Source organism: Rhipicephalus sanguineus, chromosome 5 (genome assembly GCF_013339695.2).
Source record: "Rhipicephalus sanguineus isolate Rsan-2018 chromosome 5, BIME_Rsan_1.4, whole genome shotgun sequence".
Taxonomy (NCBI): domain Eukaryota; kingdom Metazoa; phylum Arthropoda; class Arachnida; order Ixodida; family Ixodidae; genus Rhipicephalus; species Rhipicephalus sanguineus.
Window position 1 is genome coordinate 9,163,613 of NC_051180.1, and position 18,126 is coordinate 9,181,738.

The window sequence follows — 18,126 nt, forward strand, 5'->3', positions numbered from 1 at the left end:
AACTTTCTCTTGGGTACAAGGTATGTTCTACATAAATATGGCCATGCTGCGACGGTTCAAAGTATTATATAAAAAAGAAAAAAATGCACCACATGTCTCATTTTGCCCCAACCTGCGGGGCAAAACGAGACGCTGCGTGAGGCAAACGAGACAGAATGAAAAAATGTTTATTCTTTCAGTTCTTGCAGTAGAAGCATTTCAAATTCACTCCGTGGACAGCCACGCAGTCTTCATGCGCCCAGTCTTTGCACTCCACGCATTGAATCCACACAGAACCCGGCGCTGTGCTGCTCCGAAACTCCTGAAAAGCATTCAGTGCTTTTTTTCATATCGTTTTCCTCCCAGGAAACTCTAGATGATATTTTCTTGTACGTCCGCACCATCCTTAACAAAAAAAATCATATATAATGAGTGTAAATCAATGGTTCACTTATTAAGACACTCTCTCATGCAATTCAATGCCTTTTTGTCGCGTTTTGCCCCTCTCAAATGCCCGAATTAAAAAAAAAAATTCCCCTTTGACCAACTGAACCAAATGAACTATACTTTTGGTGGTACGTACACTGTAAAAAATTTTTCTTGAAAAAAAACAGAAATTGTCTGGCAGCTGGCCTGCCAGAAAATTTCTGTTCTCTTTCTGTTTTCTGTTTTTACGTTTTTGTAATTTTACATGTCTCTTCTGTTCCTGCTAACAGAAAATTTCTGTAATTTACATGGTTTTTTCTGTTTTCAGTAACAGAAAATGTCTGTAATGTTACAGGTTTTTTTGTTCTCCGTAACAGTAAATTTCTGTAATTTCAAATAATTTTTTCTGTTTTCAGTAACAGAAAACTTCTGTACCTTGACATGGTTTTTTCGGTTCTCACTAACAGAGAATTTCTGTAATTTTACTACACTTTTGGTTTCTTAGTACAGAAATCTTCTGTGGCTTGACAAGTTCTTTTTTTCATTTGTTCAGTACAGGAAGTTTCTGTAATTAATATGAGCTTTCTACTTTAGGTAACAAGAAATTTTTGAAATTGTATTTCTTTCTCATCGCAGCAACGTCAGTTGACACATATTCTGCAATTTGACAGGTTATGCAAACCTAAAATGTATGAGGTGCAAGAACAGAAAATCTCACAAACAGAAAGCACCAAAATTTTTTTGCATCTGTATTGTCCCCTTTATAACACGCATCCTCTCTCACAAATTCGTTAATTCAGTGCACCATAGAGTGAAATGCAAACAAGTTTATTGACATGAAACGTAGAAGTTCAGGCAGTTGCCAACATGTGCATCTTGAAATACGAGAGATGCCAACACTATCACAAGCGGTCACTATGCGTTAATCGAAGGTCGCAGGTTCGGTCCCTGCCAGCGGCATGTTATCTTTTCGTCCAGTTTGCTTTCTTGACGTTTGCTTCGTAATGGCTACAAACAACATCCCCTGTACTTGCCTTGGCTTTCTTGTCTGTTGTAATTAATGTTGTGTCTAACAAAGAAAAACAAGGCATTACAATTCTCGCTTCGTTCACTATGCCCACAGTGTTACAACGGGTCCAGATTGAGAAATCTCCCGGCGATATTGTTCGAGTTGGCAGGCACAGATGTTTGAAAGTCAAGTCCTTGAGGAAGCTAATCACTGACGCCACTTTCGAGTTCATGTGCTGTTTCTCTCGTGTATGCTCAGTCTTTGTGCCATTTCCGGGAGTGACAGTGGCAATTGACCTAAAAAGAAGAGGCAATTCTGTTTAGCAGTCCAGAAGTACCTAAATATTCTTAGATACAGTGTAACTACAAAGTTACCCACCAGCTCTTCATTAAGAATAGGCTTTTCTGCATACATCCATCTCTACTTACATTACGTTCACTTTAAATACAATATTGCCACATAAGTCTAAAATGAAACTTCTAACCTATCTAACACTAAAATTAGAATTTGAACCTTCTAATGTCTAAGCACTTACAGCCAGTATGTTTGTGGATACTCGCAAGCAGTATACCATAAAACAGGTAGCTTCTCATTGAAAGGATAATGGTTTAGTTTTAGTAATTTTGTTCCAAAACGCTTTCTTTTACTTTTAAATAAATGAAACCATCTCAATAAATAAAGGTATTTATGTGAGCAATATGTCATACATTTTTTTTCGATGTTACCGGAAAGCTAGAGTTATTGACCAAAGTACTGTGCCCAAGATTTAGTTTCAATCTCACCTATGAGTGAACTCCAGGGTAAGACTTGCCTCTTTTGGGCAGGCAACGTTGACGCAAAGTCTGCCAGGAATAATATCTTGAACGCCTCTCTAGGACTGCATGCTTGCATGAGAGGAACGTCGTCAATGCAAACTGTGAAGGACTTCGCTGTCAGAAAACCACCACCTGGAAGTTGGAAATTCGGGTTCAAAATTTACTCATATTTAGAAGGGGAGATTAGCATACCTTTCGCAAATACGAAAGGTCAACTTGGCATTTCCTCAAGGTCATCATCCCAGATGGTATCCTTGAATAAAGAAACAAGCATTGATCAAATAAGTAGGCCCGAGGCAAAATAGAATTTGTTAATTTGTTATTAACAGGAAACAACGTGGGCAAACGGTACAAGAAAAACTGACAGGACTGTCTTGTCCCGTTTGCCCGCGCTGTTTTCTGTTATGAAGCCAAGTCAACAAGCTCAAGCTCATACCCTTTTAAACAATTTGTTAAAACTGGATGTTTGCACATATTTCAACAATGCGTACTCTCAGACACTTTGATCGCCCCAGCCATGGTTAACAAAAAGCCCAATGCAAGAAAGAAGATAAAAAATCCACAAGCGATTTTCAAGCTGCATTAGCACCGAATATCTTGCCCTAAGTGGAAGTGAAATGGCGCATTTTGAAAGTGCTGGTCTGCACCTGCGATGGTTCACTCTTTTTTCGGTGTACAATCGAGCCCGGATACATCGAACTCGATAGAGATTGTGAAATAGTTCCATATATAATAATGCGATATTCGAAATTGTGCTCGTAATAAAAACTTAGCACGTTTCTGACAAATGTGTAAACTTGCGAAAAGACGGCAGACTACAGATTGCCGTATCCGAAAGCAGCAACGCCGATAGGCACACGACGGTGATAAATTATTTATTTGATGACACCAGCATCTGTAAGGTCTGCCAGACAGACACAGCTACGCTTAAGCATATGCTCTGGGAATGCGAGACTAAAGCCAAACGTATTAATCCCGACGCTCTCTCGGCGAGGTGGGAAGCCACTCTGCGCAGCTCCAAGCTCGCTGACCAACTCTGGGCAGTCCAGCAGGCCCGTGAAGCGGCGGAGAGGCAAGGCCTTGACGTCCCGACATGGGAGACCTGAGCCCGGGCCGTTAATCTGCCGGACAAACAATAAAGTTCTTCCATCCATCCATGAGCAAAAAGCCGATCAGGTCAACGGAGTTCAACTGGCAGCACACGTGAAATGCACAAGAAGGAAGAAGTGCAGAATAAAAAAAAATAGTTGCAGTGGCATGGCTCGGCTATGCCAGGATAACGTAGCGTTAGCAAAGGTTCAGCTAATTATTCTTAGCTTTCCTGATTGTCTAGGATTAACTTGGTTATCATGCTTACTGCTGCTCCAATGAAACACACACGGTATGCGTATTATGTGGCACATGTATATTTATTTTGCCAGGCAACTACTTCGGGATCCGATGAGTTAAGCTTCACCGCTCTTCTGCGCCGTTGAGCAGCATTTGCGCTCTCCTTCTCCATGGCTATACCACACTGGCAAACGCCAGTCAGAGGCGCTATCAAGCGGCTCCAGCGCAGTGTCAGACGGCGACTGCACAGCCAAAGCGAATAGCTGCGAGCGCCGGCGCCAATACGTCTGCCACGGCTACGACGTCACTCCTCTGGAAAGCGCAGACCGGTGCCGGCTCCTGTGCTTGACATCACTGATCCTCGCATGCGCAGCACGGCTCTTGAGGAGCCTCGCGAAACTGGCTCGGTTAGGCCAGTGGAGCTAACGCTACAAAAGGTCAGTTTGGTGCCGAGAAAGACATACCCTCTAGTCATAGGTAATCGCTGTAGTCACATTCAAAATCAAGCGCCAAATCACGGCGCTGATACCTCCGACGGAGCGAAAATTCATCAAAAGCCGCCACTTCTTGAAAGCACCCACCCTCCCCCCACGCCAGCGAAACGCGTGCAAGAACAGCCAGCGTGTTTCGAACAAGTAAGCGCTTACACTACATTCAAGATCCAGCGTCATATCACGGCGCCGATACCTTCGACGGAGCGCGCATTCATGAAAGGCCGCCACTTCTTCAAAGCACAAACCCTCCCCCCACGCCAGCGAAACGCGTGCAAGAACAGCTAGCATGTTTCGAACAAGTAAGCGCTTACACGACATTCAAAATCCAGCGTCAAATCACGGCGCCGATACCTTCGAAGGAGCGCGCATTCATCAAATGCCACCACTTCTTCAAAGCTCAAGCCCTCCCCCCACGCCAGCGAACGGCGTGCAAGAACAGCCAGCGTGTTTCGAACAAGTAAGCGCTTACACTACATTTAAGATCCAGCGTCATATCACGGCGCCGATATCTTCGACGGAGCGCGCATTCATGAAAGCCCACCACTTCTTCAAAGCACAAACCCTTCCCCCACGCGAGCGAAACGCGTGCAAGAACAGCCAGCGTGTTTCGAACAAGTAAGCGCTTACACTACATTCAAGATCAAGCGTCATCATAAGCGTGCGCAGGGTTCCCCTTCAGGGGGGGCGAAGGTTCGTCGCAGCGCCCCCCCCCCCTCCCTATTATGTCAATGTATGCGGCTGCCTTTGCGCCCCTCTTCTCGCCCCCCCTACAATGTATAGGGCTGACTTTGCGCCCCCCCTTCTCGCCCCCCTTGCCCCCCCCTGCGCACGCCTATGAGCGTCATATCACGGCGCCGATACCTTCGACGGAGCGCGCATTCATCAAAGGCCGCCACTTCTTCAAAGCACCACCCTTCCCCAACGCCGGAGAAACGCGTACAAGAACAGCCAGCGGGCTTCTAACAAACCTGAGGCCTGACGCTTTCTCAAAGGACACTGCTTTCACCGGCGCGTCTGCCGACGACGCCGAACTGGCTCTGGCTCAACATCTTTACTGAGCCGCTGCTGTACTATGAACAGATGAGTCATGTCAACTCTCCCGAACCCAGGCGCGAACCAATAAGCGCGCAGAGGCGTGTGGGTCGGCCAGTCAACGAAGAAGCCAGTGAGCCAGAAGTGAGGAAAGACACTTTATCAGACTGTGGCGCTGAAAATGACTCATCTGTCGCCACGCATACATATCTTGTAGTAACGCAAAGTACAAAAAAAGAAAAGAAAGAGAGAAAACAGAAAAAGGGATGGAACAAATGACAGGCGCTACACTCTCTACGCTACGCGTGCGCGGACTTCCTGCACGTGTGGTGCAGTGCACTCTGAGGCCTTAGGCGTGGCGTAGCGTTCGGTATATCGAATGTGCAGTGAAGAGGAGCACTATATTTGCGTGAACTAGCCCAACATATTTGCATGGGATTTTACAACTGTTTGAGATGCGCAACAATTCGTGCGGTTCGATATATGCGTGTTCGACTGCATCTTTTCGATAAGTGCTGTTCATGTCGAGGAGGGCACAGAATCGCTGCGGTAATATGAAACGGGTTGAGGCGTTGCGTTGCGTCACTTTTTTTAAATGATTATATTATCAAACAGAATCTCGAACGATACAATTCAATAGGCAGACATTACCGCTCCGGTGTCAAAGACCCTCTATAGTTCGACGTAACATCGACGCGTGCGCACGCTCGGCACAGCGAGGCTACGCTATTCAAATGTACAGCACAAAGGCCGGCACGACCGGCGCGTCCGTCGGCGCGCCGCGCCTCTGTTGCAGCCGGCGCGAGATGCGACACGCTGCATTCCGCACCGGCGATGTTAGCCAAAGAACACTGTACCCAATGACCCCGACTTCACGGTGTCTGCGTTTCTTCGTTCTTCGTGACGAAGGGACGCCGGGCGTGCTGAACTGCGCATGCGTCAAGTCGACGTAGTGCTCGGTTGGCTCGGTTTTTGCGTTAACGTAACGTGATGAACCAAAGAACGTGGCGTCGCCAACTCCTGCTGACGCAGGTTGACGCGAACTCTGCGCTGGACTATAAAGGGCCGTTTATAATGAGGCTGGCAAAGCAGAACAAAAATCACGCATCATAGCAATCTAAGGACGCACGCGATCCGCATAAATGGGACTCATTCCGCCAACGCCACATGACACGAACACATTCTTTGATGGCAACATTAGCGGAGCCCCTGCTTCGGTGCGCCTAAACTAGCTTCTTACAGATAAGACAACGACGAAGACATTGCAGTGTGACGCAATCTCGCGCACTCAACGCCTGAACTGGGCGTGCACGATAGTACGCTCTGCACGGTAACAACGAAGCACACTGCGCAGACGGCGGCAGCCGTTTGGCACATTTCAAATGGCAGTACTGCTCTGCTTACACCTCCTGCCGCACGGCTAAGCGCAGCAGCACAGCTAAATACGACGTGCACTAGCAACCAACGTTTATAAAACCATTGGTTCAAAAAACGTTGCTAACTGCGTATGACTACACGAGTCGTTGTCATCGAGCGTTATAGCAACAACATAATCACGTAATAGCACTTCAGTAACACATAATAGAGTTCAGTAATCACATAACGCAGCAACGGAACTCTTACTCACCTGATGGACGAACTGTAACGAAGCGCAGTGGTTCAATGGCAGCAGACCGTCGACGAGAAAACAACGAGGAGCATCAGTTGGTCCAGTCCATAAAGAAGAAACTAGGCCTAGCAGCATGAAATTTGAATCTGTGCATTGAAGCGCGCCGAAAGCAAGGACCGCAACATGTACAAATACGCATATTACTTGAAACAAAATTAATTGCTACCGTTGGCTTACTTCCTAAAATGTAAGCAATTTATTATTTGGTGCAGTCTATTTTTTATAGTTGTTTTTCAAGTACTAAGAGACACGGGATCAATCGTCTGTAAAGCGCCGACTTTAAAGACAGAAATTGTCTGTTTTTTTCAGGTACACATTTCTGTTAAGGGCAAATAATAGAAATTTTCTGTGTGACCACAGACATTTTCTGTAACGATATCTGTACTTTTACACATATTTTTTACAGTGTAGCTAGTAGTATAAAGTACCGACATACATACTTACATTGTTGTACTGATGCCGGAGTAGCTTCATGCACGGATCCGAAAATTTGGCCGAGCACAATTTCGCACCTTTTTGGCGGGTCACGAACACACCGACATCAGCCGCGCAATTTTTCCCGCGCGAACGCTGTGAGCAATCAACTTTTACACATAAAATGTCGGAAACTACCGGCACCTATCGCTGAAATAGAAAAACAAAGAAAAGGTACTTTTTGTTTTAGCTATAGAGGGCGGCAAAGTCAAAATGTCGCGTTTTGCCCCCGTCTCATTTTGCCCCGCCTTACCCTAATCATGTCCTATAGGAGGGTAGCGAATTGGGCGAGTTAGAAAATGCTCATGATGGTTAGCGCAAATGGAACACGGACGAAAAGAAGAAAAAACGACGACACAATGCGCTAGCGAATTGAGCAATAAACATTCAGTTTAAACATTCAGTTGATAGATGGCGCTTGTGTCGTCGTTTTTTATTCTTTTCGTCCGTGTTCCGTTTGCGCTAACCATCATGAGCATGTCCTACTATGCTCGATACCAACTAACCGAACTTTCCGCCTTACTAGTTAAGGCGAAACAGCGCGAACGACGGGACAGTGGAAGAACACACAGGGCAAGGCGCTGGCCTGTGTGTTCGCAAACGAACTAGCCCAGCAAAAGCTCTCTTGTGAGTTCACGTGTCGCGACGAGCAACGATGGTGGTGTGTGAAACAGTACCGCTATTCGCATTAACACTCGTATAGAAAGATTTTGCATAAAAGACAAAATAGCCGCAATGTCATGTGGCGGCAAATAGTATAACCTTCGCTAGCGTGATTGTTGTGAGAGTCGGCAAAGCTACGACTACTTGTTGAAACAGGGCACGGTAATGAAAAAATTGTTGCAGAAACTAGCCCAGGTGAGGGTCAATGAAAGCGAATAGCTTGGGCGGGATGCAAAAATAAGTGAACACACCAGCAGAAGTTCGATGCACACTATCGACATTTCGTAATGGTGTTTGACGATGACGACACAAACTATCGTTGACGTGTCCTTTATAGACAGCATCTCAGTAATAATAATAATATCTGGGGTTTAACGTCCCAAAACCACCATATGATTATGAGAGACGCCGTAGTGGAGGGCTCCGGAAATTTCGACCACCTGGGGTTCTTTAACGTGCACCTAAATCTAAGTACACGGGCCTCGAACATTTTCGCCTCCATCGAAAATGCAGCCGCCGCGGCCGGGATTCGATCCCGCGACCTTCGGGTCAGCAGTCGAGTGCCATAACCACTAGACCACCGTGGCGGGGCAGACGGCATCTCAGCTCGACGACTACGGTGTCATGACAACAAAAAAAAAATGGAGACGACGAAAGCGGCGCGACCAAGGCGACATGACGACCTTGGAATCACGACTATACACATGGAGGAAGGAGAAACTAAGGAGAGGCCCTATCGTATCCCAATGCTTTGCGAAAAGTGTGGCGGAAGTGACGTCAGATTTATGGGGCAAACAAAACAGCAGACGCCCCGCGGCATGCTCTCCGCAGTGGTAGAGTGTACTAGAACAGGGGAGTGCTCGGAACGGCCGCAGCACCAGTGTACAGAAAGTGAAGCCCAAACAGGGTCAATCCGCTTGTGGCGCTGCGATCGGTAGTCTGCAATGTGTCGTCGTTTAAAAGCTGCGCCTCTCCGCCAAACAAAGTGGTGCAGGGGTAGAATGCCCGCTTCCCACTCAAAAAGCCCGGGTTCGAATCGCCGCTGTGGATGGTGGGTTTTTATTCTTAATGTCACCTTTTATAGCTGTATTTGTTTTCCTTTGTTTCTTTAAAATTAGCGTCTGTCGCTACGTATTGCTACAAAAAGTAACGTAAAATGTGAAATCTAGTTCCGAGTCTCGTATTCGCGAAAATCTCGGAGGCCATATGTTACGTTTTTGTTGAATCCCGGGTGGTGGCGCTGAAAATAACTTTGCTCACTGTCAAATTTCTTCTATTTTACTTCACAATTTGCGTTATTTTTTGAAACAACACGTAGCAACTGAAGCTAGTTTTAAGAAACAAAGGAAAACCAATACAGCTATTAAAGGTGACACTATGAATAAAAACCCACCATCTAAAGCTGCCATTCGAACCCGGGCCTTTTGAGTGGAAAGCGGGCATTCTACCCCTGCATCAATTCGGCGGAGCCGCGCGCAACTCTTAAACGACGACACATTGCAGACTACCGATCGCAGCGCTACAAGCGGATTGAACCTGTTTGGGCTTCACTTTTCGAAGCTCGTTCCGAGCACTCCCCTGTTCTAGTGCACTCTAGCAGTGGTTCGCTTCTGCTCGGATCTGTAGTCCCGGCGTAAACTTAGCGCGTATTGTGCGGTTCGCACGCAGTAAAATGTTGCAAGCAGACGTTTACCAGGCTGTTCGTGCGTGGCAGGCCCGAGCGCTGCGTGCTGAAATTATTCGTGGAGCGTTTTTGTGCAACAGTACAGAAAGTACCGGTACGTACCCTAATCAAAAACATTCAGCCCCTGCCTCATCGTATTCGAACTCACCTAGCAGTGACTTACGCGTTCTGCTGGGCGTTAGGCCTTTCTTTTCCTTTCTCGTAGCCCGATTTCCAGATGTATTGCCCGATTAGTGGTTCTTTTCTCGTGTATATGGAGTGAGCGCAGTAGCTATTCGGCGCAACGCCAACCTATAGTTGACGTTACTTCACGTCGAAAAGAAGACACCGCTGTATTGTATATGCGATCGTGCACGTAAAGTTTGTAATTCCAGTGCGCACACAACACAAGCACGCAGCGAGCGCACATCGCACAATACATACATCACGTAGTCCGATAACAACAACAAAAGTTTATTGCCCTTTCGTTTGAATGGCGCAGCCTCTAAAACGTACGATGCCTTCAGCGCATGGTATGTACGGCGCGTCAGACGTCAAAAACAAAATTTCACGTGTGTTCCGAGTTGAGACAAAGAGTAAGGAGCAACAGAGCGCACATCCGAGAGCTTCGCACGCAAATACCATGCCTTAGTGATCAGTAATGAAGCGAACGTATACGTACACATGAAAAGTGACAGCCGGTACTGTCCGCAGTGCACGCGATTTGCACAGGGTATACGCAACAGCTGGGCATTGCGTAGCTTTCCTAACGAACACACAGAAGGAGCAGCACGCGTGAAACGACTACGCCGCTTGCACGGCGAAAGACAAACAAAAGAAAAAGGCTGCAAAAGTTTCGCGACTCGCTCGATGCGCGCATGCGCTTGCAAACGACGCGACGGAAATCGCGAAATGTTTCGCTGCTCCTTCGCTAGGAGGCAATGCGGGCGTTTGCGATGCGGAGGCTTCACGAATGTGACGTCAGGGCCAGCTCCTTAGTTTTAACACGAAAGTGTTTTATGCCGGGGTCCACCACGGCTCCACTGACGTATTTCCGTCACGGATGTGACGTAAAATATAAAGACTAACAGTGGGCAAAGAAAAAAAACCAGAAAAAAGTTCCGTCACCGGGAATCGAACTTACGACCCCTCGCCCCGCAGCGCGAAACGATTCGGCCACGGACGGCAATTTTTTCGCAACGCTAACGGCGAGCTATTTATATACACCATTTGCCGGTGGCTGTACCCAGAGATCTGTGTTATAGCGTGTTTTCGTTATCACTAGCGAGATGGCGCGAGGGGCTCGAAGAGCGTAAAGAGCGCGCTTGAAAGGTCGTTGCCGTTACTACGAGCGCCGGGTCTACAGGGCGTGGTCGCTTGTGCGTGCGCTTATCTCGTGATCGCCGTGGTTTGTACGTCTCGCGTTGAGAGCACAAAGGTCATTGGCTCTCTGCAGCGGCCGCTTATGCGAAAGAAGCGCGGTGCTCACGCAGAAATAAGTTATAAATGTGACAGTTCGCTCTCATCCTGTGTATGTTCGTTCCGTGCGTCCTTTCTGCTTGAGCAGCGCGTTGCAAGTTTCTAGCTGCTTGCCGTTCTTCGCGTTTGTTGCTGTAGCATTCATTCCTTTACCCTTGGGCGAAATAATGCGCAACAAACGCTCTACGTCTGTGAAGACACGTTTCACTTTCGTGTTATACCGATTCCTATGACAGAGGGATCAGCCATGTTTTGCCCTTCCTCCATGACTATACAGCAGCACGACGACAGTGTGACGACGTTTGCGTGTCAAAGGCTGCGCACGTATACTTTTCATTTCTCGCTAGTTTATTGCATGGAATCCAGATACACCTCCCGCCTTTCGCTTTGACATAATGCAGATCACCCATTCTGCGAGTAAGACGCAGAAGTTCACCGACGCAAGCGGTCGCAGCAGACACACCATGCAGCGGGAAAACACGACTCAACGCCTGTTGGCTATGTGAAGCGAAAGCCCGGCGGTAAAGCCTGCTCAGGGTAAGTTCGCCACCTGTTTGTGCTTCGCTTTCTGCAATGTTACATAGCGTGCTTACTTCAGTAAAGACAGGCACACGTGGGATGTCTTGATGAACATCAAATATTGCAAGTATTCGCACCGAGACAACTGCGCCTTTCTTTATTGTGAGGTATGAAAAAAGAAAAAAGAATAAAACCTCGGCCCGCACCATAATAATATAGCAGGCAACACGCAGGCGCAGACCCTGCTATATTATTATGGTGCGGGCCGAGGTTTTATTCTTTTTTCTTTTTTCATACCTCACAATAAAGAAAGGCGCAGTTGTCTCGGTGCGAATACTTGCAATATTTGATGTTCATCAAGACATCCCACGTGTAGCGATTCTTAAAATTTTACGCGTGGGAATTGAGAGGCACCAGTAATGTGGCGGCAAAGGAAATTAAAGCGAAGGGAAGTATACACCACGGGCAGTTACTGAAAGGTTATACCCTAAATTCATTGTGTTTCGCATAACATTTAAAAATGCCAGGCCTGCGCGGAACACGCGGCACAGTCACAGCGAAAGCTGGAGTAGCGGCCTTTCGAGCGCTCGTTATAAACTCTCTTAAAGCAGCTGCTGCAAGTACATTTGCATGCCACCCACTACGCTACAATAATCGTCATTTCGTGAAGTAGGGAAGCACATACTGCGCCTTAATTCATCATTTTGCGAAGTAGTGAGGTAACCACTACGTGTCTGTAAGGCAATAGGCGCACCTACCGTAACATCTCGAGCGATAGCCCATCTGAAATCTAGAGAAAATAGAGCGAAAACACGAGCGGGCTAAGTTTCGCTGTGCCGTAAAAAAAGGTTGAAAACTGTATAGGAGTGAAATGATGAGCACTCGTTTATTAGCAGTGAATTCATTCGTAGTCAAAACCGCAGAATGAAGAGTCGCCCTCACTGTCAAACAAAATGTACAACCTCTTTACTAACGATGTTCGACGTAGTTGGCAGGGCAGCGAAAAGGAAAAACAAAAGGACAATTATGGTTGAGCCCTTTGTAATTGGGGTTTTGTAAGTGCGCTAAGCAATACGCAAGTGCTCCAGTGACGATTATTGTTTATATCTCTGTATACATTTATTAATTCGCTGTGAGCCTTTCACTTACATTGTGGCGTCGGATTTCTTCCATCAACTTTCGGCTTCCAATCTTCGGCTTGACCATTACGGTAGTGCAACCGACGGCGAGCAGCGCCAAGAAGACCCGTACTGAACTAATTGAAAACAGTGTCCATAAGTTAATGGCTACGTCTTCTTTGGACACGCACTTTATCGCCCTGAAATAAATAAGAAAGAGCAAAGGTTGTGGGGCAACTGAACACGAACAGAGCTTCGGAAGACACCTGAACTGGCTCCTCGGAAGTGAAGATGAGCAAATTAGGAAAAGTTTAGACTGGCACCACATTTTCCCCAAAGTCAGCCTACTAACCCGGTCAACAGAGTATCAGTTAGTGATTCCGCCGAGAGAAGAATAGCGGGATGAATGGCTCACATGATGCCCAGTATCCCTGCCACGAAGCTGTATTGGGAGATCATGACCCCCTTGGGGTCACCGGTTGTCCCCGACGTAAAGGCCAGAGCGCAGAGCGCCTTTTTTGTGTCCCTCTCGCGCACAGTTTCCAAGGCCATCTCCGGCAGTTCCTTGAATGACGTGATGGCCACGAAGCCCGCGGTGTCCTCCGTGAGGAATATCCTCTGCGCACAGTTAGCGTGCTTTAGAACAGCTATTTTATGTGAGCTTCGTGAGCAACGCACAACGTAAAAAATGCAGCTGATAAAAGAGTGCAAAAGAACAGACTGATGGGCTAGTTGGTGGTATATAATTCAGGCAGTAGCGCGAAGAATCACACGGGCGTCGAAAGATATATATATATATTTATATATATAACACCATGTAAAGAAAAAAAGGAAACACCTGATGCTCCTGATGGATGGATGCACCCGATGGAGAGGGAAGCATTATATATATGTGATCACGTCGCTGTGTCCGCTCTTTCGCCGTCTGTGTGATTCTTTGTGCACAAAGGCAGTACTGCCTGAATAATGATAAAATATTGCATTTGGAAAGCAAGTTTTCCCTTCATGTGCAATAGTGAATGAAATAAATTTGTCCTGATGGCTAAAAAGACACTTAGTGTCTTCTTGGCTTATTGTAGACGCGGGTTTCCACGTGTCACAAGAAAGCTGAAATTCCTAAATGAGCAATAACACAAGTAGCGAAAATTGAACGGGAATATGTGCGTGATCTATCAATGCAATGTCCGTCGTCACGCTTTCGGTCACGTGTTTGCAGTATAGCGCCGGCTGACAGTCATCGCTTGGGATTGCTGCGTTCGGCTTATAGATCAGCGTCAGGAATTAAACTTGACGGCAGAGATTGGCGATCTGCTTGTCGTGACGCCAGATATAACGTTCAAACAGACATGCGCCAGGAGTAAGAACACACAACTAAGCGAAACGACCTGTTAAGGTTCCGTTGGTAACAGCTCATTGCAGGGAGACTCCCGTTTTCTTTTTATTCGATGACAGCGTCGCGGAGTGCCGGCCGGCTGGTGCTAGTGCTGGCCGCCACTAGCACCAGCCGTATTGTGGTGGCTGTCCTTGTAGTCTGCGGCTAGCTTGACTCTCCTTGATGGTGTCGGTTTCTCCTTCGCGACTTGGACTGGGTTCACGACTTGACGGGGGCATCCGGAACATGAACAAACAGCACCTTCACCAGATGTCACGGGGTGATGACGTCGACGAAGGCAGCAGCCGGCGTGTTAGGCTAAACTCTCTATTTCGCCTAACTTGTGGCCGGGAAACGGAAAGTCAAACTGCAGCAATACACGCTGTACACAGATAGCGGCGAACAGAGCGTCGGCCATCGATAAACTGATCATCACTGGGACGCGCAGTCTTTTAAATGATCATCACTGATCATCACTGGACGCGCAACTTTCCAGCCTTATAACTGGTTGTCGCGTAAGCTCTGGAATAATGTTGACTATTCGCGACATGTGCGCAATCTTAACAAAATGACCTACTACAATCTGGAACGTTCCCAGACATTCTGGCGCGGCTTGCGCAAGGCAGTAGTAACACGTGTAAGGGGGCGGTAACATAAAACACAGAAAAAAAGGAGCGCGTGTGGTGATATTGTCATGGTGACATTGCAACCTTCATGTACAAAGTTACCGCCAGAAAGAATTCACTTGAGCATACGCATCAGGACTGCACGCATAAATTAGCAGCAAATGCAGCTCTCCGAAGTACCGTTGTGCGCCGGTGTCCTGCATAATGTACGATGCAAATTTTACTAATAATCTGGCAACTCTAAGCTCGCAAGCGTTTTCACCAGTAAGTAACACTGAAGGAGATCAATTTGGCAGCTTCCGAGCCCCGTGGTAATCGAAGTTATGAGAAATATTTCGCAGGCAGCTTTGCTTTTTAGCGTTGTTTCGGACTTGGCAATTAAAACGTTGCCAGATGGTCTAACGTGCTTTTGTAGGGCAAATGATTGCGTAACGCCAGCATAAGTACGACAACAGCAAGACGAAGATAGCAACACTGCCATGATGGCGACGGCAGTATCGTTGATTTTTTAAATAACTCCAGTGAGTGACAGCCCGTTCCACAAGGACCTACGCCGACAAGAAAGTGCACACAACCTTTAACTCTTGGTACAACTAAAGTATAGCCATCGGAAATCAAGGGAACAGACTGTAATACTCTCGCTTTTATTAGCGACTTGTTGGTATGTGACACAACGCAAGCTAGATTAACATAGTATGCGCGTGTTTAGGTTATGCCATTTATTACAAAGTGGCACGTGGACATCCTTTCGCGTATGCAATCATTACAAGAACACAAGTGCGGCAAGTTGGGCAGTTTGCTAACGGCTGGCGCTACTCATTTTTAAGTCATGCTTTACAAGGAGCTTAATAGCGTTAGGAGAGACCGCACAGCTCTACCTGAACATCCTTTCTGTAGTCTCCGGGGTTCATAATGCGTGTGCGCGTGTTGGGAGCGCTCGCGGTGCTACTGAGCTCAACGGCCTGCTCTCAGTGTTCCCAACTTTTAATGAGGCCAGACGCAGGCACGCTTAATGTGGTTTGTTTTGGTATGAAGCGGCTAAACACGTGACACTCTTAGCACTTCGACTTGAAGGGGACGGCTCGACCTTGCGCGTCAAAGCTTGGATGTCTTCCAGCTATGATCACTGACGTTGTCGGGAGCACCGCCAATGAAAGAGGAGACAAACAAAAAGAGTCAGGAAACAGACAGTAAGGCCCCTCTGCGAAGGCAACACGTGCACACTTTAAGAAAGACAAAGAAAGATTACTTACCATTCTTTTTGGTGAGTCCTGACTCGCCACATATGACTCTCTTTAAAGATAATTAACTATCTTTTAAAAGATAACTATCTTTTTAAACTCTCTTTTTGAGTTTTTTTGATGCACGACAAGCCAAAAAGGAGTCGACGTGTATTTTTCTAGAGAGTTAACTCATGTAGCGCGTCAGGACTCGCCAAAAAGAGTAACAGCAGGCAATCGTCGTCTTCTTCTTCTTCTTTTTAGAATGCACGTGCGTATTCCACACATTTTCTACCTGACGGCCAGATTGTTGCTAACAGGCGCTTCCCATCGTGAGCCTGATGGTAACAGTTCAGTAAGGGGGTACTTCGAGTCGCCTACGATTCGCCATGGAGTAGTAGTGGCGTGTTGACGCTAGACGTCACTGAACGTCACTATATGAGTAACGGCATTAGCCGTCACTGTAATGTTGAGTTCCGTCATCGCTGAAGACGAAACCAATTTTCCTGTCGTCCGCAGAACTTGAGTGTTCCACGAAGCAAATGAGGCGCACTTACCCTTTCCTCGTGTAAGAGGAGGTGCGCGAAAATTCTTCACAGGCGAGTTTGTCACGTGACTCATCCGACCAACGCGGAGATACAGGTTTGGCGATGGTGGGGCCTACGCCTTTTTTTAGGCGGCAACGCAACTCTATGTGCCAGGTGGTCAACCACACCGTATAACCTCCTGCTTTTGAGAACTTTCACGTAGTTTTCCGCTTCTCAAGTAGCTTCAAGCGTCTCGTTCGCCTTGCAGCCAGCACGACCCACGCTGAAAAGTCACCCCTTGGTTTCACAGCTCGAACTCCGATTTTCGTTATTCGTGTAACTGTGGCCTAATAGTTAGAGCATAAGGCTGTTGGGCTAGTGTTCTGAGATTCTATTCCACTATAGAACATCTTGGTTTGTTTGTTTCTTTGCTCCTTAGAGAGTCGGAAATGAAGCCAGACAGGAACCTGTGCACCAAAAAGTCCATTGTACGAGGCAGAGTGCTTCGCATTAAAGGAATTAGCAATAGCGAAAATCATCGATAATAGAGGTAGCTGTTGCACGTTTCTTAATATAAGATAGCCCCGAGAAAGTTATCTGTGAGAATAGCTATGGGTATAAGGCCTCACCTTGAAGTTGCATTCTTTCTGATGTTCCACGAACATTGGCAACTGATCAGCGTCCACGAGACAAAATCCCACCTTGGCATCCTTCGAATGGTACACCAACTCCCCTGTTCACACACAGACATGAAAAAAGACAAAGACAACGACGTATTATTTACGGCTCCGCACACTCTTACAAGCATCGAAAAGCAACTGACTAGGCACCAGAATTCATGAGCTATGTCTAAGACTTGTTTAATTCGTAAGCCTACACCAAAACGCTTATGGTGTGTCTCGTTGCGACGTGAAATTTCATATTATTCATAACAGCGAGTAGAGCCAGAAGTTATTTCCCTGCCAACTTTATGGATAATGCACGAATATTCAAATATACGTGTATTTCCGCACGAGTTTCACAACTACCGTTTTAGCATTTAGACTAAGTATTTAGACAAGTATTTAGACTGCGCAGGCTGGCTCCACGTATCGCGACCTCTGTTAGTAACCCGCACGTTACCTTTGCGTTGCCAGGGGGTGGCCCGGTGTGCCACTCCCTGGCTACGCCACTGCGCCTAAACGAAAGTTTTACTTGCATCCAGTAGGTTGACATCATGAGGTCATGATTGTTACACCTGTAAGTGCACGGCTGTCACTGCAGTTTTTGTGGCCTGTACTGCGGATTGTGCAACGATTATTTTGTCGCTTTTAATCATTTTCGTACTGGCTGCACTGCCGGTGTTTCGTTTTTTGGTCTTAAGAGTCATGGTGCCGGCTCTTATTTATGTCACTATAGTGACTATACTCGCGATTCTTTACTTCACACTAATGTGCATGTAGAGGTTATGTTGCGTATGACCCTGTTGCATTTTTTTTATAATATATCTCTGAAGGGCCCAAGACATTCGCGTCACTTCTATTCCTACGCTCTATTATAATTGAACGATTGATAATTTATAGGAAAACAGAAAATAAAAATGTGCATATTTATTTTATAGTATGCATCGCAATGTTTTACTTCTTAGCACAACTACCACCTTTCATCAGTCCGTTTTTTATTGTGTGGATTCCGCACGTATTCAGTAAAGAACGCTAGCAGGCGCCTCAGTT